Below are 22,500 nucleotides of genomic sequence, written 5' to 3' on the forward strand. Positions count from 1 at the left end.
TGCAACCCACAAGGGGATCCCACCAATCAGCTTCCTTACACCTTACGGGTTTTACTCGCCCATTGACTCGCACAAATGTCAAACTCATTGGTCCGTGTTTCAAGACGAGTCGAATGGGGAGCCCGATAGGCCGATGCCCAGAGCATGTAGTTGCCAATAGGCATGCCATCGAGGCGCATGCTGCCAACCACGATCGTGGTGACGACATCTCCTCAGGAATAACGTGACAACCTGGGCTTGGGATGCCGCCGCAATCCGCATCGGTCCACACCCTGAGTCGAGCGGTGGACTAACTATTAACCGTTCAGCATCCTATCGAGATGCATCGTCGGCCCCCATCTGCTTCCCTCCCGATAATTTCAAGCACTCTTTGACTCTCTTTTCAAAGTCCTTTTCATCTTTCCCTCACGGTACTTCTTTTCTATCGGTCTCTCACCCATATCTAGCTTTGGACGGAATTTACTGCCCAATTGGGGCTACATTCCCAAACAACTCGACTCGTCGACAGTGCCTTGTGGTGCGACAGGGTCCGAACATGACGGGGATCTCACCCTCTCCGATGCCCCCTTCCAGGGGACATCGGGCCCAGTCCACCACTGAGGACGATTCTACAGACTACAATTCAAACGACAAAGCCGCCCGATTCTCAAATTGGGCTCTTCCCGGTTTGGTCACCGTTATTAAGGGAATCCTCGTAAGTTTCTTGTCCTCCGCTTATTGATATGCTTAAACTCAGCGGGTAGCCCCACCTGACCTGGGGTTGCAGTCAAAATGCTATCTAATGGCAATCAGGGTCACCAGAGCCTAATGGAAGTAGAACACGCACACGATGTCTGAATAATGGCAAAGTGGCACGACCCACCACTCATCGTGACACTTGCCACACAAAGGGCCCTTTACTTTGGGCCAACCGCACCTCGAACAGAGCCACGGGGGGCCAATCTTCACTCCACACCACCACCACAAGGGGCAAAGGAGGTGGGGCAAAATGACACGTGACGCCCAGGCAGGCGTGCCCGATGGCCAAGGGCGTAACTTGCTTTCAAAGACTCGATGGTTCACGGGATTCTACAATTCACACAAAGTATTATATTTCTCTACGTTCTTCATCGATGCCAGGGCTGAGATATCCATTGTCGAGAGTCGTTAAGATAAAGATTCGGATCTAGGATGACCACACCACACCAAAGGCACAATGATGTCATGTCCTTTCCGTTACGAGTTCCTTGGCACCGACTGCGCTGGTGGTTGTGTTTAGGTCGAATGCTACGAAGGATCGCACGCTAATCTTTTACAAGGGTCAAGAAGGAAGGAGCTCACACTCCCACGCCCTACCATGATCGCGCAATGCAACATGTTTATGGGTTTCGCTGAGCAGGTATCGACAATGATCCTTCTGCAGGTTCACCTACAAAATCCTTGTTACGAGTTCTCCTTCCTCTAAATGATAAGGTTTAGTGGACTTCTTGGGATGTCAACGGCGGAGAACCACCCACGTCGCCATGATCCAAACACTTCACTAGACCATTCAATCGGTAGGAGCAATGGGCAGTGTGTATAAAGGGCAGGGACATAGTCAACGTGAGTTGATGACTCCCGCTTACTAAGAATTCCTCGTTGATGACCAACAATTGCAACGATCTATTACCATCACGATGAAATTTTTAAAGATTACCCGGGCCCATCAGCCAAGGCTACAGACTCGTTGAATACATCAGTGTAGCACGTGTGTGGCCCAGAACATCTAAGGGCATCACAGACCTATTATTGCCTCAAACTTCTATGGCCTAAACTGCCATAGTCCCTCTAAGCAGCTGGCCATGGAGGGGTCACCTCCACATAGCTAGTTAGCAGGTTGAGGTCTCGTTCGTTAATGGAATTAACCAAGCAAATCGCTCTACCAACTAAGAACGGCCATGCACCACCACCCATAGAATCAAGAAAAAGCTCTCAGTCTATCAATCCTTACTATGCCTGGACCTAGTAAGTTTACCCATGTTGAGTCAAATTAAGCGGCAGGCTCCACTCCTGGTGGTGCCCTTCTATTAATTCCTTTAAGTTTTAGCTTTGCGACCATACTCCCCCCGGAACCCAAAAACTTTGATTTCTCATCCTTAGTCGGCATCGTTTATGGTTGAGACTAGGATGGTATCTAATCGTCTTCATGCCCCCAACTTTTGTTCTTGATTAATGAAAACATCCTTGGCAAATGCTTTTGCAGTGGTTCGTCTTTTATAAATCCAAGAATTTCACCTCTGACTATGAAATATGAATGCCCTCGACTATCCCTGTTAATCATTACTCCAATCTTGAAGGCCAACGCAATAGGACCGCAATCCTATGATGTTATCCCTTGTTAATGTATCCAGAGTGTTGGTTTGCTTTGAGTACTCAAATTTCTTCAAAGTAACGGCATCGAAGGCATGACCCAGCCAATTAAGGCCAGGAGTGCATCACTGACAGAAAGGACAACATGACCGGTACACACCGTGAGGTGAACCGATCGACCCATCCCAAAGTCCAACTATAAGCTTTTTAACTGCAACAACTTAAATATACGCTATTGGAGCTGGAATTACCGTGACTGCTGGCATAAGACTTACCCTCCAATGGATCCTCGTTAAGGGATTTAGATTGTACTCATTCCAGTTACCAGATTCAAAGGGCCCGGTATTGTTATTTATTGTCACTACCTCCCCATGTCAGGATTGGGTAATTTGTGTGCCTGCTGCCTTCCTTGGATGTGGTAGCCGTTTCTTATGCTCCCTCTCCGGAATCGAACCCTAATTATCCGTCACCCATCACCACCATAGTTGGCCACTATCCTACCATCGAATGTTGATAGGGCAGAAATTTGAATGATGCATCATCGGCACAAAGGCCATGTGATCCGTTGAGTTATCATGAATCATCAGGGCAACGGGCGGAGCCCGCATTGACCTTTTATCTAATAAATGCATCCCTTCCAAAATTTGGGGTTCGATGCACGTATTAGCTCTAGAATTATTACGGTTATCCGAGTAGCAGATACCATCAAACAAACTATAACTGTTTTAATGAGCCATTAGCAGTTTCACAGTCTGAATTAGTTCATACTTACACATGCATGGCTTAATCTTTGAAACAAACATATGACTACTGGCAGGATCAACTAGATAACTCTCCTTCTCGATGCCAAAGCACTGCATGAACCACATCCCCAATTGTGCATTGGGTGATGCTACTCCATTCATTAATGACGGTCTATCGTTCTTGTGCAATGAGTCACAACCAAAGGATTCAAGAGGACACACACACACATCCAACTTGCCCCCTAAAATATCCCATATCCTAAAGCACAAACAGTGCACATGCACCACTGACACAAAGAAAGTGGACATATGCATCGTATGCCAAGCCACCTCACACCAACCACAAGGGCAGGCAAGAGGGATGAAATGAGAGTGAAGGGGTAGCATCTTTCCATCCAACTAGGTAAGCAACACAGGAACCATTTTCATGCTCTTGACAAAGACACTTTTGGCCCATCGCAACCCATAGAGGAATCTGTGCATAGTGGTTCAATACACAAGCAAAGAGCCCACAACCATAAGAAAAAAAATAGCCACTCACGTGCATTGCATCCACTACCGACACAATCCACCACCAAACCTACTACAATGTAATAAGGATTTTGTAGAAGAAAAATCAATAGCCCCGCTAAGCACGAAAATCTCAACAATCAACAAGGGTCGAGTGACTCGAGATCTATCTCCACCTACAAGCTTGCAACCTACGTTCTCCAGAGACCCATATTGATGTCATATTATAACACTTGCGGCAGGAGACATGCAAACACCTCCACACCTAGGCGCTACTTAGAAACGCAATTCGACAAATAGCAAAGGCCATAGGACTGAGTATGAGAAAGCTCTCGTAAGCAACAAACCCACGATAATGTAAATTTTTTAAAAGAACAAGGGTAGGGGGGAAGGGATATGTGATTTGTCTCCACTTGCAAGCTTGCAACCTATGTTTCATCAGAGACCCACGTTAATATTGTATTATAACGCTTTCGGCAGGAGGCATGCAAACATCTCCGCACCTAGGCATGACTTAGAAATGTATTTCTCCAAATACCATAAGGCCACAAAACTGAGCATTGGAAAACTCTTACAAGCAACAAACCCACGAGAATGCAATTTCTTTTTAAAAACAAAAGGGGGGAGAGGAGGAGGGACTCGTGATCTATCTCTACCTACAAGCTTGCAAACCTATGTTATCCAGAGACCCACTTAATGTCGCATTATAACACTTGCGGTAGGAGGCATGCAAACACCTCCGCACTTAGGCGCGACTTGGAAACGCATTCCTCCAAATAGCAAAGGCCACAAAATCGAGCATGACAGAACTCTTGTAAGCAACATACCCATGAGAATGGAAATTTTTTTAAAAAGCAAGGGGGGGGGAGGGACTCATGATCTATCTCCACCTGCAAGTTTGCAACCTATATTCTCCAGAGACCCACGTTAATGTCGTATTATAAGACTGGCCGTAAAAAGGCATCAAACACCTCCACACCAAGGCACGACTTAGAAACGAACTTCTCCAAATAGCATAGGCCACAAAACCGACCATGAAAAAACCCTTGCAAGCAAATAACCCACGATAATGCAATTTAAAAAAAAAAATAATGGGATGGGTGGGAGGGACCAACCAAATATTTATTGTGCACATTGACTTGACCAATGATTCCATTAAACCCATTCATTAGGCATGTCAATGTAGACAACAACCCACCCCTTGCACCATGACCTATATATGATGATAAGCCAAAGAGCAAAGAGGGGTGGAAATGCGTGACTACGGCCACACTCGTAAAAAGTGGCAATAGCCCAACTGCACATGGCAGGAAGCAAAGCACGTTAAACTGCCACGGTGCCTAGATGGGATTAATCGTTGGGGCCAACATCTCATTTCCATGTTTTTCACATGCCATGACTCTCTTGGGCATGCTATACAAAAACTAGCAAAAGTGGCAGTCGGCTACGGTGAGGGTGTAGGTGCTGTGTGCAGGCAGCCATGCTAGCCCACCAGCACGCATTGGTCGGCCTAGGTGGAAAACAAGGGGCTAATCATCCGGACCATCATGCCATGTTGCTATCCTTCACATTCCATGCAACTCTTGGGCATGCTGTGTGGCTACCGGCATATGTGGCAGCAGCTATACAGGGAGCCATGCACGCCTAGCAGCATGCTATGGTAGGCCACAACGCACATTAAAGGCAGTTATCGGAACGCTATGGGTGCCCAGGCCTATCTTGGGCATGCCATGCGGCTACGGGCAACACAGGTTTTGTTGTGCGAGCACAGCAGCATAAGGCAGGAACCCTTGTGCACCCAACAACCCAAGGTGGCAGGTAGCGGTGTGCGGCAGAGGGGCTGAACATCGGGATGCATTGGCCATTTACTTGGTTTCAAATGCCATACCTCTTTTGAAAATTCTATGCAGCTATAGACACATGTGACAGCAATTGTGGGGGCATGGCAGAAGAAGGTAGGGAGCTATACGCACCCAGCAGCACACCGTTGCAGGCAGTGGTGTGCGACAGATGGGCTGACGATCTGGACAGACGTGCCATGTACTTGTTTTCACATACATGCCAAGCCTTTATTGGGCTTTCTTTGTAGCTATGAGCACAGGAGGCAATAGCTGTCGAGGCATAGTGGTATATAATAGGCAACCATGAGGGCCAAGCAGCACGTCGTGGCAGGCGCAATGCAAACCAAGGGCCAAATCTTCGAAACAGACATACCGTGTAGGTGTTTTGCACATGCCATGGCACTCTTGGGCATGCTATACGGTGACAGACTTATGTGGTGAAAGATGTGGAGGCACAACAGCACAACGTAGGCAGCCATGCACGCCCAGCAGCACACAATGGCAGGCAATTGTGTGCGGCAGAGGGGATGACCGTCGGGACGGATGCTATGTACATATTTTCACATGCCATGCCTTCATTGGGCATACTGTGCATCGACGAGCACATATGGCAGTAGAAGTGGGGGTATGATAGTGCATGGCAAGCAGCCATGTGTGCCCAACAGCCCACAGTGGTAGGCAACGCTGTGCGGCAAAAGGGGGCGGCATTGTGCGACAAAAGGACTGATCATTAGCAAGGATGTGCACCTTCATTGGGCATGTTGTACCATAACTGGCACACGTGATAGCAGCTGTGGGGTCATGGCACGCAAGGCAGGTAGCCATGCGGGTCCAACCGCACATAGTGGCAGGCCTCGGTGCACACCAAGGGCCAACTCATCAAAACCGATGTGCTATTTCACTTTTTTTCCCATGCCATAGGTCTTTTGGGTTTGCCAACGATTATTTTCAAATAAAAATCATAGTTTTTTGACAAACATTTATTTTTTTATTAATTTTTTAATATTAAAAAACATATTAAATTCAAAAAATAATAAAAAAAATCATTTTAATGTATTTTTCTGAAAACTAAATTTTGGATGTCTTCCCAAGGTTGATAGAATGTTCTGAAAAGATATTGGACCACAACATATTTTGATATTTTTTAATATTGTATGATTGAAACATTACAAAAAATACCCAAAAAAGTAGAAATGCGGGGTTTAAGTGAAAATGATTGTACTTTGAGTGCCAAATAGCCAATTGCAAGGCTTTTCTAACCCAAAGGGATGTTTTGCACAACATAATTTGAAGACCCAAACTATGTTGTGCGGGCATGGCCTTAACGTATATAGTAGTCGGTGCCTCATGTGAAGCCGAAGGTCACAAAGGAGCCTCTGTTGCATGGGCCATGGGGACCACGGCAACACCCATATGTGAGCCATGTGTATGCGGCTATGTTCACGGTGGACTGCAGACGTGGGCACAAAGGTGCAACAATGCCTGCAACCTTGCGCGCGCCATGTGCTGAAATGCCCATCGCATGTGCGGCCATGCTAGCCATCATGATCGCCGCATGGGAGGCCATGCCAGCGAACTTATGCGTGGTAGTACAGCCATACACGATGCAGTGCGACCACGTAACACAACCTTACACACGGCGGTGCAGTCATGCCTGTAACCTCGTGCGCAGTACGTCCAGTAACTCCTGAAACCAAGCACGCGGCAAGGCAGCGATGGGCGTGGCACATGCAGCCATACATGCAACCTGGAGGGCGGTGTGTAAAAATGCATGCAACCTTGTGAGTGGTAGGGTGGCCAGGGGCGTGGCATGTGCGGCCACGCCCGAAACCTTATGCTCGTTAGTGCAACCAAAAGCGCGACATGTTCGGCGTGGAACATAACCTTGGGCGTGGCTATGCAGCCATCTACATGTCATGTGCACCATGCCTGCAACCTTTCACATGTAATGTGCAACCACGCGCGCAACTTTGTGCAGGGCATGTGTAGCCGTGGTCGTAGCCATGTGCGCGGAAGTATGGCACGGGCAGCAGCCCAATGCCCGCAGCCTGCACCATTGCCCGTAGCCATGTGCGGCCGTGCCTTCCACCTTGCGTTCAGTTGTGCACCCTTTCCCGCAGCAATGTGCGTTGTTGCCTGCCACCTTACGCGTGGTGGTGCACTCTTTCCCCCTGCCATGTGCGCGCGGTAGCCTGTACCCATGCTCGTGATAGTGGAGCCTTACCCTCAGCCGTGTGCAAGGTGGCATGCGACCATATGTGCGGTATTGCAGCCACGCCTGCATCCATGTGCACGAAAGCCTGCCTCGACGCTAGTAGCCCTGCGCGCGCTAGTGCAACCTTGCCCGCAACGATGCCTACACCTTGTGCGGCCATGCCAACTACCTTCCGCGTGGTAGTGCAGCCATGCCTGTACCCATGCATGATAGCCAGCATCCATGTCCGTGTGGTACAGCCTTGCTTGCTGCCATGCAAACGGCAGCCTGCACCTTGTTAGGCAATGCCAGCCACATACGCTCTCGGTAGTGTAGCGTTCCCCGTGGTCGTGCACGCGCTGGCCTGCAACCTTGTGCGGGGTAGCGCAGACATGCTTGAACCCATGCATGGGACAGCGTCCATACGGTAAGGCCTTAATTGCGGCCAAGTGCGCTGTAGGCTGCCACCATGCATGCACCTTGCCCGGCCGTGCGTGCGGTACTACTGCCTCTTGCACTACCTTCATATGCACTTAGGCACACTTAGGGGGGTATGCGTAGGCATAGTCATGGGCATGTATATGTGCACACTTGCGGCATTCAAGAGCACACTTAGGCAACATTTGGGGCATTCAAGAGCACAATTAGGTACACTTGGGCTACACTTGGGTGCACGCGTAGACACACTTATTCAACACTTGGGGGCACGTATAGGCACACTTAAGGCAACACTTGGGGCATTCAAGAGCACGCACAGGCACACTTGGGTGCAGACTTAGGCAACAGTTGTCGGCATGCATGGGCATAGTTAGGCAACACTTGGGCCATTCAATGTGCACATGTAGTCAACACTTGGGGTGTTGTGCGGCCATTTAATGTGCACACATGGGCATATGTAGTCAACACTTGGGGGCACACGTAGGTACACACTTGGACCATTCAAGAGCACGTTGTCATGCTTTAGACTTTTCTAAGCAACCGCGTTGGCACTTAGCACTTCCACTAGAACTAAGTCATCCTAACCACGCTCCTTAATGGACTTGGGAAGAGAAGAAGTGAACACAAGAGTGATTTTGAGAAGAATGAACTTGTATTGCACTAGAGAACTCTTGTGTACAAGGCTTGAGAACTCACTTCCTTGGTTGACCACTCTTGGTTTGTCCTTGCTGAGTGCTTTTGCCAAATGAGGCAACACCTACCCGAAGTTACAATGGATGGCTAAGATATTTACAAATGTCCTCCATCCAACGGTTGGGGAGGAAACTAGAAGCTTCCCACCTCCTTAGCGGAGCTCTCTAAATTTCTCCCAAAATATCTCCTATGAATATCTTCTACAAATATCTACAATAAAATATCTATTGTTACTACACCTTTGTAGAAAACTCTAGAACTTGGACCTTACTTAGCCCAATGGCCTAAGTCCATGGGCTTAGTGAGCTAGGCCCGTGGGCCTATATTGGGCAAGTCATGACACTCTCCCCCACCTAAATCTAAGACGCCCTCGTCGCAACCTCCTTATGGTACTTTTATTCACGAGCCGTCTCATCATGCCAGTTATCTCCCATCTCGTCTCGCTCTCTCGTCACCCCTTCCACTTGACTAAATACTCCATATAAGGAGATAGTTTGTGTCTCTGGATGATTGGATCAGTGATCAAATTAGCCTCCCTCTCGCAAGGAGTAATGCGTATTGGGGTTCTTATTGTAGTCACATAACTTGAGCCTCCTACAACGTCTTCTAGTTGTCTTTATTCTCTCGTTTGTATCTTCCTTTTCTTGGCATGGATGGCTTGCTCCTAAATTCTTCTTATCTTGCCCTCTCGTCCAAAGGCAAGTAAGCATCTAGCCCCTGGATGGTGTTGGCGAACTCCTTTAGTCCCAAGGTTCATCTCGACCCCTTGAGCAACATTATGTATGGGGCATTCTTTGGGGTTGATAGCCTTAGGACGCCCTTGGCCCTAGTTCCTTTCCCTCCTCCGTCAAGGCAAGGTTGTGTGTGGCCCCTGTATCTACCTTCACCTGTGTGGGCTTCCCATTGATGCACACTTTTGCACACATCAACCCCTTTTGAGATTTAAGGGCCTTGACCCTTATCTCGGCCCTGGTGGCACCACGTTGCATTGGGAACCCTATGCAAGGTGGCTCTTCCTTTTGGCCCTCTTCCTCCAATAGGGCACTAAGAGCTTTCCTCCTGGGGCATTCCCTAACCCAATTTAGCTCATCATATTGGAATCACTTGTCTCTAGGCTTGAACCGATTCCTCTTATCACGCTTGTGCCTTAGTGCCTCATCTTTAGACATGTCATGAGAGGTAGTGGCTTCCCTCGCCGTTGTCCTCCTACTCTTCCCATACTTCTTCTCCAATACGAGCTTCCACCTTATCCAACTCCTTTGCATACTTGAGCCTTGAAGGTGACAACCATCTCCTCTTGGTTACTTACTATGGTGTTAAGAGCACCTTGTAGGGACCCCTTGAGCTCTCCCATCTGGCCATCAAGCTCCTCCCCACTTTGCTCTGCAACATTCAGACATCACTTTGCCTCGGCCAATACTTGCTCCCCTCGAGCTATGCGAGGCCCCATAGCGACGCCAAAGTCGACGGACTTGCCTTCGCTCCTTCTTTGCCTACTTGTGTAGGTGTTGGTCTCTATTCCATAGTTTTAGCTCGCCTGTCTCCTATCCCACAAGCTTGCCTCCCTCGCAACCGAAGCTCTGATACCACAACTGTCACCGCCTTAAACCTTTCTAAGAGACCATACTGGCTCTTAGCACTCCCACTACCACTAAGTCGGCCAAACCACCCTCCTTAAGGGACTTGAGAAAAGAAGAAGTGAACACAAGAGTGAGTTTGAGAAGAATGAACTTGTATTGCACTAGAGAGCTCATGAGTACAAGGCTTGAGAACTCACTTGCTCGGTTGAACACTCTTGGTTGGTCCTTGGTGAGTGTCTGCCAAATGAGGTAACACCTATTTATAGGCACCCCAAGTTATAATGGATGGCTAAGATATTTACAAACGTCCTCCATCCAACAGTTGAGGAGGAAACTAGAAACTTCCCACCTCCTTAGTGGAGAACTCTAGAAATCTCTCCCAAAATATCTCCTATAAATATCTTTTAGAAATATCTACAATAAAATTATCTAGAGTTACTACACCTTTGTAGAAAACTCTAGAACTTGGACCTTACTTAGCCCAATGGCCTAAGTCCATGGGCCTATGTTGGGCAGGTCGTGACAATGTGTACACTTAGTGGCACTCAATGTGCACGCATAGGCACACTTCACTTGGGCAACACACATGACCATACTCAGGCAACCGTTGGGGCAGTTAACACTTAGGGGCATACCTAGGGCCCCGCGTGGACAATCCTAGCCTCTAGAGGGTGTGGGGGTAGAATTAGAAATATTTGGGGGGAAAGAAAAGGGGAAAAAGACAGGGGGATGAATCGATGCGAAACGGGACTGAATTTGAGTGGATCGTGGTAGCAAGGCCACTCTGCAACTTACAATACCCTGTCGTGTATTTAAGTCATCGGCAAAGGATTCTACCCATCACCCGACAAGAATTACGCTTCAAGGCAGCCCACATAACACGTCCACTATGGGTGCTTGGCCAACAACACGTGCCTCAAGGGGTCGGAGGGCCCCTATTATGGGTCGGCAAATGGGCGGTAGACATAGGCATCACTTCTTTAGCCTGGATTCTGACTTAGAGGCGTTCAATCATAATCTGCCACATAGCAGCTTTGCGCCACTGGCTTTTCAACCAAGCGCGATGACCAATTGTTTGAATCAATTGTTCCTCTTGTACTAGGTTAATTACTATCGTGACACTGTCATCAGTAGGGTAAAACTAACATGTCTCACGATGGTCTAAACCCAGCTCACGTTCCCTATTGGTGGGTGAACAATCCAACACTTGGCGAATTCTGCTTCGCAATGATAGGAAGAGCCGACATCGAAGGATAAAAAAGCAACGTCGCTATGAATGCTTGGCTGCCACAAGCCAGTTATCCCTGTGGTAACTTTTCTGACACCTCTAGCTTCAAATTCCGAAGGTCTAAAGGATCGATAGGCCACACTTTCACAGTTCATATTCATACTAGAAATCAGAATCAAACGAGCTTTTACCCTTTTGTTCCCTATGAGATTTCTATTCTCGTTGAGCTTATCCTAGGACACCTACGTTATATTTTAATAGATGTGCCACCCTAGCCCAACTCCCCACCTGACAATGTCCTCCGCCTGGATTGCCCCACCAAGGCAGGCCTTGGGTCCAAAAGGAGAGGCAGAGCCCCGCCTCTGACTCACGGAGTAAGTAAAATAACGTTAAAAGTAGTGGTATTTCACTTGCGTCGTTTCCATCTCCCACTTATCCTACACCTCTCAAGTCATTTCACAAAGTCGGACTAGAGTCAAGCTCAACAGGGTCTTCTTTCCCCACTGATTCTTCCAAGCCCGTTCCCTTGGCTGTGGTTTCGCTAGATAGTAGACAGGGACAGTGGGAATCTCATTAATCCATTCATGCACATCACTAATTAGATGATGAGGCATTTGGTTACCTTAAGGGAGTCATAGTTACTCCCGCCGTTTACCCGCGTTTGGTTGAATTTCTTCACTTTGACATTCAGAGCACTGGGTAGAAATCACATTGCGTGAGCATCCGTAGGGACCATCGTAATGCTTTTTTTAATTAAATAGTTAGATTCCTCTTGTCCGTACCAGTTCTGAGTCTACTATTCGACACTCAAGGAAGGCCCTTGAGGGGGCCGTTCCTAGTCTGACCCCCGACCGGCACACGGTGACCTACTCTTGCCTCAAAAGCAGCTCGACCAGTCCACTGATAGCCGATGGGTTCGGGACTGGGACCCCCGTGCCCAGCCCTTAGAGCAAATCCTTTTCCCGAGGTTATGGATCCATTTTATCGACATCCCTTGCCTACATTGGTCCATCGACCAGAGGCTGTTCACCTTGGAGACTTGATACGATTATGAATACGATAGGGCATGGTCGGCACTCGGTCCTCTAGATTTTCAAGGGCTGCCAGGGGCACACCGGACACCACTCAACGTGCGGTGCTCTTCCAGCTGCTAGACCCTACCTCCGGTTGAGCCATTTCCAGGGTGGGCAAGCTATTAAACAGAAAAGATAACTCTTCCCGAGGCCCCCGCCGACATCTCTGGACTTCCTAACGTTGCTGTCAACCTCCGCGTCCCAATTCAAGAATTTTAACCCGATTCCCTTTCGGAGCACGAATGCATACACACTCTCTGAGGCGCTTCCCCCATCCTTTAGGATAGACTAACCCATGTGCAAGTGCTGTTCACATGGAACCTTTCCCCTCTTCGGCCTTCAAAGTTTTTATTTGAATAATTGCTACTACCACCAAGATCTGCACCGATGGCCACTCCACCGGGGCTCACGCCCTAGATTTTACGATGACCGCCGTGCCTTCCTACTCATTGGGTCATGGCAGTTTCCCTGACGACTGGGTATAGGTTGCGCGCTTCAGCGCCATCCATTTTTGTGGCTAGTTGATTCGGCAGGTGAGTTGTTACACACTCCTTAGCGGATTTTGACTTCCATAACCACCATCCTACTATCTTAATCGACCAATACCCTTTGTGGGTTCTAAGTTAGTGTGCAATTCGGCACTATAACCCAGCTTTCGGTTCATCCCACATCACCAGTTCTACTTACCAAAAATGGCCCACTTGGAGCTCTCGATTCTATGGAACGGCTCGACGAAGCAACCACGCCGTCCTACCTATTTAAAGTTTGAGAATAGGTTGAGGGCTTTGTGCCCCCGATGCCGCTAATCGTTGGCTTTACCCGATTGAATTTGCCCACGGGCTCCAGCTATCCTGAGGGAAACGTCGGAGGGAACCAACTACTTGACGGTTTGATTAGTCTTTCGCCCCTATACCCAAGTTAGAAGAACAATTTGCACGTCAGTATCATTGTGGGCCTCCACTAGAGTTCCCTCTGGCTTCGCCCCACTCAGGTATAGTTCACCATCTTTCAGGTCCAGATAGGTATGCTCTCACTCAAACCCTTCACAGAAGATCAAGGTCGGTCGGTGGTGCAACCCACAAGGGGATCCCACCAGTCAGCTTCCTTATGCCTTATGGGTTTTACTCGCCCGTTGACTTGCACACATGTCAGACTCCTTGGCCCGTGTTTCAAGATGGGTCGAATGGGGAGCCCGACAGGCCGAAGCCCGAAGCATATAGTTGCCACTAGGCATACAATCGAGGTGCACATTGCGTACCACGATTGTGGTGATGACATCTCTTCAGGCATAATGCGACATCCCGGGCTTGGGACACCACCGTAATCCACATCGGTCCACATCCCGAGTCGAGGAGCACCGTCTATTAACCATTTCGTATCTGACCGAGACGCATAGCCAACATCCATCCGCTTCCCTCTCAACAATTTCATGCACTCTTTGACTCTCTTTTCAAAGTCCATTTCATATTTTCCTCATGGTACTTGTTCGCTATCGATCTCTTGCCCATATTTAGCCTTGGACGGAATTTACCACCCAATTGGGGCTGTATTCCCAAACAACCCAACTCACCGACAGCGCCTCATGGTGCGACAGGGTCCGGGCATGATGGGGCTCTCACCCTCTCCGGTGGCCCCTTCTAAGGGACTTGGGCTGGGTCCGCCACTGAGGACTCTTCTACAGACTACAATTCAAACGACAAAGCTGCCCGATTCCCAAGCTGGGCTCTTCCCGGTTCGCTCGCCGTTACTAAGGGAATCCTCGTAAGTTTCTTCTCCTCTACTTATTGATATGCTTAAACTTAGCGGGTAGCCCCACCTGACCTGGGGTCACAGTCAAAATGCCATCGAATGGCAATCAGGGTCACCAGAGCCCAATGGGCGCAGAACATGCACATGATTTCCGAACAATGGCAAAGTGGCTCGAACCACCACTCATCATGATGCTTACCACACAAGGGGCCCTTGACTTTGGGCCAATCGCACCTAGAATAGAGACACGAGGGGCCAATCTTTGCTTTGCACCACCACCACAAGGGGAAAAGGAGGTGGGGTAACATGATGCATGATGCCCAAGCAGGCGTGCCCTTAGCCCGATGGCCTAGGGCTTAACTTTCGTTCAAAGACTCGATGGTTCGTGGGATTCTGCAATTCACACCATGTATCGCATTTCGCTACGTTCTTCATCGATGCAAAAGCTGAGATATCCATTTTCGAGAGTCGTTAAGATAAAGATTCGGATCTAGAATGGCCACACCACACCAAAGGCACAATGATGTCATGTCCTTTCCATTGTGAGTTCCTTAGCACCGATTGCGTCGGTGGTTGTGTTTGGGTCGAATGCTACGAAGGATTGCAGGTCGACCTTTTACAAGGGTCGGGAAGGAAGGAGCTCATGCACCCATACCCTACCTTGATCGCGTAACGCAACATGTTCATGGGCCTCGCTGGGCAGGTATCGATAATGATCCTTCCATAGGTTGCCCTACGAAAACCTTGTTACGACTTCTCCTTCCTCTAAATGATAAGGTTCAGTGGTGAACCACCCACATCACCATGATCTGAACACTTCACTGGACCATTCAATCAGTAGGAGCGACAGGCGGTGTGTACAAAGGGCACGGACATAGTCAACGTGAGCTGATGACTTCTACTTACTAGGAATTCCTCGTTGAAGACCAACAATTGCAATGATCTATCCCCATCATAATGAAATTTTCAAAGATTAGCCGGGCCCGTCGGCCAAGGCTATAGATTCTTTGAATACATCAGTGTAGCACGCGTGCGGCCTAGAACATCTAAGGGCATCACAGACCTATTATTGCCTCAAACTTCCATGGCCTAAACGGCCATAGTCCCTCTAAGAAGCTAGCCGTGGAGGGTCACCTCCACATAGCTAGTTAGCAGGCTGAGGTCTTGTTTGTTGACGGAATTAACCAGACAAATTGCTCCACCAATTAAGAACGACCATGCACCACCACCCATAGAATCAAGATAGATCTCGCAGTCTGTCAATCCTTACTATGTCTGGACCTGGTAAGTTTCCTCGTGTTGAGTCAAATTAAGCTGCAGGCTCCACTCCTGGTGGTGCCCTTCCGTTACTTCCTTTAAGTTTTAGGCTTGCGACCATACTCCCCCTGGAACCCAAAAAATTTGATTTCTTATAAGGTGCTGGCGGAGTCCTCAAAGCAACATCCGTCGATCCCTGGTTGGCATCATTTATGGTTGAGACTATGACGGTATCTGATCGTCTTCGAGCCCCCAACTTTCGTTCTTGATTAATGAAAGCATCCTTGGCAAATGCTTTCATAGTGGTTCGTCTTTCATAAATCCAAGAAATTCACCTCTGACAATGAAATACGAATTCCCTCGACTATCCCTGTTAATCATTACTCTGATCCTGAAGGCCAAAGCAATAGGACCAAAATCCTATGATGTTATCCTATGCTAATGTATCCAAAGCGTAGGCTTGCTTTGAGCACTCTAACTTCTTCAAAGTAACTGCGTCGGAGGCACGACCTAGCCAATTAAGGCCAGGAGTGCATCATCAACAAAAGGGACGAGATGACCGATACACACCGTGAGGCAGACCGACCGACCCATCCCAAAGTCCAACTACAAGCTTTTTAACTGCAACAACTTAAATATATGCTATTGGAGCTAAATTACCGCGGCTACTGGCACCAGAGTTGCCCTCCAATGGATCCTCGTTAAGGGATTTAGATTGTACTCATTCCAATTACCAGACTCAAAGAGCCTGGTACTGTTATTTATTATCACTACCTCCCCGTGTCAGGATTGGGTAATTTGTGCGCCTGCGGCCTTCCTTGGATGTGGTAGCTATTTCTCAGGCTCCCTCTCCGAAATCGAACCCTAATTTAATGTCACCCTTCATCACCATAGTAGGGCCACTATCCTACTATCGAAAGTTGATAGGGCAAAAATTTGAATGATGAGTCATCGGCACAAAGGCCATGCGATCCGTCGAGTTATCATGAATCATCAGAGCGACGGGCAGAGCCCGCGTCGACCTTTTATCTAATAAATGCATCCCTTCCAAAAGTCGGGGGTCGGTGCACTTGCTAGCTCTAGAATTACTACACTTATCCGAGTAGTAGATACCATCAAACAAACTATAACTAATTTAATGAGCCATTCGTAGTTTCACAGTCTGAATTAGTTCATACTTACACATGCATGGTTTAATGTTTGAGACAAGCATATGACTACTGGCAGGACCAACTAGGTAACTTTCCTTCGGATGCTGCTCCATACATTAATAGCGGTCTATCATTCTTGTGCAATGAGTCGCAACCAAAGGATTCAAGAGGACACACACACACATCCAACTTGCCCCACAAAATGTCCCGCATCTTAGAGCACAAACAGTGCACACCACTGACACAAAGAAAGTGGACATATGCATCGTATGCCAAGCCACCTCACACCACCACAAGGGCAGGCAAGAGGGATGAAATGAGAGTGAAGGGGCAGCATCTTTCCATCCAACTAGGTAAGCAACACAGGAACCATTTTCTTGCTCTTGACAAAGACCCTTTTGGCATATTGCAACCCATAGAGATATTTGTGCATAGTGGTTCAATACACAAGCAAAGATCCCACAACCACAAGAAAAACAATAGCCACTCATGTGCATTGCGTCCACTACCGACACAATCCACCACCAAACCTACTACAACATAATAGGGATTTGGTGGAAAAAAAATCAATAGCCTCGCTATGCATGAAAATCTCAACAATCAACAAGGGTCTAGGGACTCAAGATCTAGCTCCACCTACAAGCTTGCAACCTACGTTCTCCAGAGACCCACGTTAATGTCGTATTATAACACTTGCGGGAGGAGACATGCAAACACCTCTGCACTTAGGCGTGACTTAGAAACGTGATTCGCCAAATAGCAAAGGCCACAACACCAAGTATGAGAAATCTCTCGCAAGCAACAAACCCAAGACAATGCAAATTTTTTAAATGAACAAGGGGAGGGGGAAGGGACAAGTGATTTGCCTCCACTTGCAAGCTTGCAACCTATGTTCATCAGTGACCCACATTAATGTCGTATTATAACACTTCCAGCAGGAGGCATGCAAACACCTCCACACCTAGGTGCGACTTAGAAACGCATTTCTCCAAATACCATAAGGCCACAAAACCGAGTAGGAGAAAACTCTTGCAAGCAACAAACCCACGAGAATGCAATTTTCTTTTTAAAAACAGAAGGGGAGGGAGGGGGAGGGACTCGTGATCTGTCTCCACCTACAAGCTTGCAAACCTATGTTCTCCATAGACCCACATTAATGTTGCATTATAACACTTGCGGCAGGAGGCATGCAAACACCTCCATACCTAGGCATGACTTAGAAACGGATGCCTCTAAATAGCAAAGGCCACAAAACCGAGCATGACAGAACTCTTGCAAGCAACATACCCACGAGAATGGAAATTTTTTCAAAAAGCAAGGAGGGGGGAGGGACTCATGATCTGCCTCCACCTGCAAGCTTGCAACCTATATTCTCCAGAGACCCACGTTAATGTCGTATTATAACACTAGCTATAAAAAGGCATGCAAACACCTCCACTCCTAGGCATGACTTGGAAACGCACTTCTCCAAATAGCATAGGCCACAAAACCGACCATGAAAAAACCCTTGCAATCAAATAACCCACGATAATGCAATTTAAAAAAAAAACAATGGGATGGGGGGGAAGGACCAACCAAATATTTATTGTGCACATTGACTTGACCAATGATTCCATGAAACCCATTCATTGGGCATGTCATTGTAGACAGTAGCCCACCCCTTGCACCATGACCTACATATGATGACAAGCCAAAGAGCAAAGAGGGGTGGAAATGCATGACTATGGCCACGCTCACAAAAAGTGGCACTAGCACAACTGCACATGGCTAGAAGCAAAGCACGTCAAACTGCCACGATGCCTAGATGGGATTAATCGTAGGGCCAACGCGTCTTTTCCACGTTTTTCACATGCCATGACTCTCTTGGGCATGTTGTACAAAAACTAGCAAAAGTGGAAGTAGGCTACGGTTAGGGTGTAGGTGCAGTGTGCAGGCAACCATGCTAACCCCCCAGCACGCATTGGCCAGCCAAGGTGCAAAACAAGGGGCTAATCATCCAGACCATCATGCCATGTTGCTATCCTTCACATGCCATGCAACTCTTGGGCATGATGTGTGGCTACTGGCGTATGTGGTTGCAGCTATGCAGGGAGCCATGCACGCCTAGCAGCACGCCATGGCAGGCCACAGCGCACATCAAAGGTAGTCATCAGAACCAACGTGCCTTGATGGTGATATTCACATGCCAGGCCTATCTTGGGCATGCCATGCAGCTACGAGTAACACGGGTCTTGCTGTGGGGGCACGGCAGCACAAGGCAGGAACCCTTGCACACCCAATAGCCTAGGGTGGTAGGCAGCGATGTGCAGCAGAGGGGCTGAACATCGGGATGCATTGGCCATTTACTTGTTTTCAAATGCCATGCCTCTCTTGAAAATACTGTGCAGCTACGGACACATGTGACAACAACTGTGGGGGCATGGCAGCGGAAGGTAGGGAGACATGTGCACCCAACAGCACACGGTTGCAGGCACTGGTGTGCAGCAGATGGGCTGACCATCTGGACAGTCGAGCCATGTACTTGTTTTCCCATACATGCCAAGCCTTTGTTGGGATATCTTTGAAGCTACAAGCGCAGGAGGCAATAGCTGTCCAGGTATAGCGGTATATAGTAGGCAACCATGAGGGCCAAGCAGCACGCCGTGGCAAGAGCAACGCACACCAAGGGTAAAATCTTCAAAACTGACATACTGTGCAAGTGTTTTGCATATGCCATGCCACCCTTGGGCAAGCTATACGGTGACAGACGCATGAGGCAGAAGATGTGGAGGCATGGCAGGCAGCCATGCACGCCCAGCGGCACACAATGGCATGCAACTGTGAGGCAAAGGGGATGACCGTCGGGACGGACGCACCATGTACATGTTTTCACAAGCCATGCCTTCGTTGGGCATGTTGTGCATCGATGGGCACATGTGGTAGAAGAATTGGGGGTGTGACAACACATGGCAGGCAGCCATATGCAGCCAGCAGTGGCAGGCAATGCTGTGCGACAAAAGGGGGCGGCGTTGTGTGATAGAAGGGCAAACCATTAGCAAGGACGTGCACCTTCGTTAGGCAGCTGTGCCACAACTGGCACATGTGACAGTAGCTATGGGGTCATGGCACACAAGGTAAGCAGCCATGTGCGTCTAGCCGCACGCAATGGCAGGCCTCGGCGCACACCAAGGGCCAACTCATCGAAACCGACGTGCCATTTCACTTTTCTTCCCATGCCATAGGTCTTTTGGGTTTGCTGACCTTGCCCGCTCATTGTCTGCTGCCCCACTGTGCGGTCCCTTGAAAACCACTGGGGGAGAGTGGCACCCCCTCCCTCAAGGTAGCTCTTATGCTCTTTGCCCCTTTCTAGAAGGAGAAATTACCCCCCCAAAAAATCTACCGGACTATTTTTTGAGCTTTAAATATCCAAATCAAATAAAACTTGGTATGAAATTAAGGAAAATTCCAAAGATTATTTTCATATAAAAATCAGAGTTTTTTGATAAATATTTATTTATTTATTAATTTTTTAATATTAAAAAACATATTAAATTCAAAAAACTATGAAAAATTTATTTTAATGTATTTTTCTAGAAACCAAATTTTGGATGTCTTCCAAAGGTTAATAGAATGTTCTGAAAAGATATTGGACTATTCCAACATATTTTGATATTTTTTAATATTTTATGATTGAAACATTATGAAAAATACCCAAAAAAATTGAAATGCAGGGTTTAAGTGAAAATGATTGTACTTTGAGTGCCAAATGCCAAATATCAAGGATTTTCTAACCTAAAGGGATGTTTTACACAACATGATTTAAAGACCCAAACTATGTTGTGCGGGCATGGCCTTGACGTGTGCCGTAGTTGGTGCCTCGTGTGCAGCCGAACGCCGTAAAGGAGCCTCTATTGCATGGGCCATGGGGACCATGGCAGCACCCATGTGTGAGCCATGTGAATGCGGTTATGTGCACAGAGGACTGCTGATGTGGGCACGGAAGTGCAGCAATGCCTGCAACCTTGTGCGCGCCATGTGCTGAAATGCCCGTGGCATGTGCGGCCATGCCACCCATCTTAATTGCCGCATGGGAGGCCATGCTAGCGAACTTGCGAGCGGTAGTGCAGCCATGCACGATGCATGTGCGACCACGCAACGCAACCTTACGCATGGCGGTGCAGCCATGCCTACAACCTCATGAGCGGCACGTTTAGCAACTCCCGAAACCAAGCACGCGGCAAGGCAGCGATGGACGTGGCACATGTAGCCATGCATGCAACCTGGAGGGCAGTGTGCGGCATGTGTGACGTGGAACATAACCTTGGGCGCGGCTATGCAGCCATGCTTGGGACCTTGCGGCCATTAGTGCAGCCAAGTTCACGGCATGTGTGACGTGGAACATAACCTTGGGCGCGGCTATGCAGCCATTTGTGTGTCATGTGCGCCATGCCTGCAACCTTCGCGCGACATGTACGGCCACGAACATAACCTTGTGCAGGAATGTGGAGCCGTGGTCGCAGCCATGTGCGTGGAAGTGCGGCACGGGCAGCAGAATAGCACGCACAACCTGCACCATTGCCCGCAGCCATGTACGGTCGTGCCTGCCACCCTGCGTGTAGTTGTGCACCCTTTCCCACAGCAATGTGCATTGTTTCCTGCCACCTTATGCGTGGTGAGGCACCCTTGCCCCCAGCCATGTGTGCACGGTAGCCTGCACCCATGCTCGCGATAGTGGAGTCTTACCATAAGTGTGGTATTGCAACCATATGTGTGGTATTGAAGCGACGCTTGAATCCATGTGCACTGCAGCCTACCTCGATGCCAGCAGCCTTGTGCACGCTAGTGCAACCTTGCCCGTAGCCATGCCTGCTGCCTTCCATGCGGTAGTGTAGCCATGCCTACACCCATGCACGATAGCCAGCATCCATGTCTATGCGGTACAGCCTTGCTTGCTGCCACGCAAGCGGCTACCTACACCTTATTAGGTCATGCCAGCCACATGCGCGCTCGATAGTACAGCTGTGTGCAAGACAGCCTGCCATCAAGCACGTGACATGTGCAGCCATGCCAGCATCCATGAGCGTGATAGTGCAGCCTTGCCCACAGTCGTGAACGCTGGCCTGTAACCTTGTGCGGGGTAGCGCAGCCATGCTAGCTCCCGTGCGCGCGACAGTGTCCGAGCGGTAAGGTCTTGATTGCGGCCAAGTGCACGGTAGCCTGCCACCATGCATGCACCTTATGCTGCCGTGTGTGCGGTACTGCTGCCTTGTGCACTGCCTTCAAATGCACTTAGGTACACTTAGGGGGGCACGCATAGGCATAGTCATGGGAACGTATATATGCACACTTGCGGCATTCAAGAGCACACTTAGGCAACATTTGAGGCCTTCAAGAGCACAATTAGGCGACACTTGGGCTACACGTGGGTGCACATGTAGACAAACTTATTCAACACTTGGGGGCACGTATAGGTGCACTTAAGGCGACACTTGGGGCATTCAAAAGCACGCAAAGGCACATTTGGGTGCAGACTTAGGCAACAGTTGTGGGCATGCATGGGCACAATTAGGCAACACTTGGGCCATTCAATGTACACATGCAGTCAACACTTGAGGTGTTGTGCGGCCATTCAATGTGCACACATGGGCACATGGAGTCAACACTTGGGGGCATGCGTAGGCACACACTTGGGCCATTCAAGAGCACGTTGACATGGCTTTAAACCTTTCTAAGTAA

At 48.6% G+C, this 22,500-nt stretch overlaps 4 non-coding genes across 4 annotated transcripts in view; all 4 read right to left on the reverse strand.

Annotated features, from left to right (window-relative positions):
* LOC122067080 overlaps nucleotides 1-763 on the reverse strand; it is a 3,406-nt gene extending 2,643 nt beyond the window's left edge. Inside the window, exon 1 of the ribosomal RNA XR_006136572.1 lies at nucleotides 1-763. This exon is cut by the window's left edge and continues 2,643 nt beyond it. This is a non-coding gene — a ribosomal RNA (28S ribosomal RNA).
* Nucleotides 764-996: 233 nt separating this feature from the next.
* On the reverse strand, nucleotides 997-1,145 carry LOC122067082. Its single transcript, XR_006136573.1, has one exon. It is a non-coding gene; the product is annotated as a 5.8S ribosomal RNA (ribosomal RNA).
* Nucleotides 1,146-11,056: 9,911 nt separating this feature from the next.
* Nucleotides 11,057-14,458, reverse strand: LOC122067079. The gene has a single exon (XR_006136571.1). It is a non-coding gene; the product is annotated as a 28S ribosomal RNA (ribosomal RNA).
* A 233-nt stretch (nucleotides 14,459-14,691) lies between these two features.
* Nucleotides 14,692-14,847, reverse strand: LOC122067078. The gene has a single exon (XR_006136570.1). It is a non-coding gene; the product is annotated as a 5.8S ribosomal RNA (ribosomal RNA).
* Nucleotides 14,848-22,500: the final 7,653 nt, after the last annotated feature.

This window comes from Macadamia integrifolia, unplaced genomic scaffold (genome assembly GCF_013358625.1).
Source record: "Macadamia integrifolia cultivar HAES 741 unplaced genomic scaffold, SCU_Mint_v3 scaffold2696, whole genome shotgun sequence".
NCBI lineage: Eukaryota > Viridiplantae > Streptophyta > Magnoliopsida > Proteales > Proteaceae > Macadamia > Macadamia integrifolia.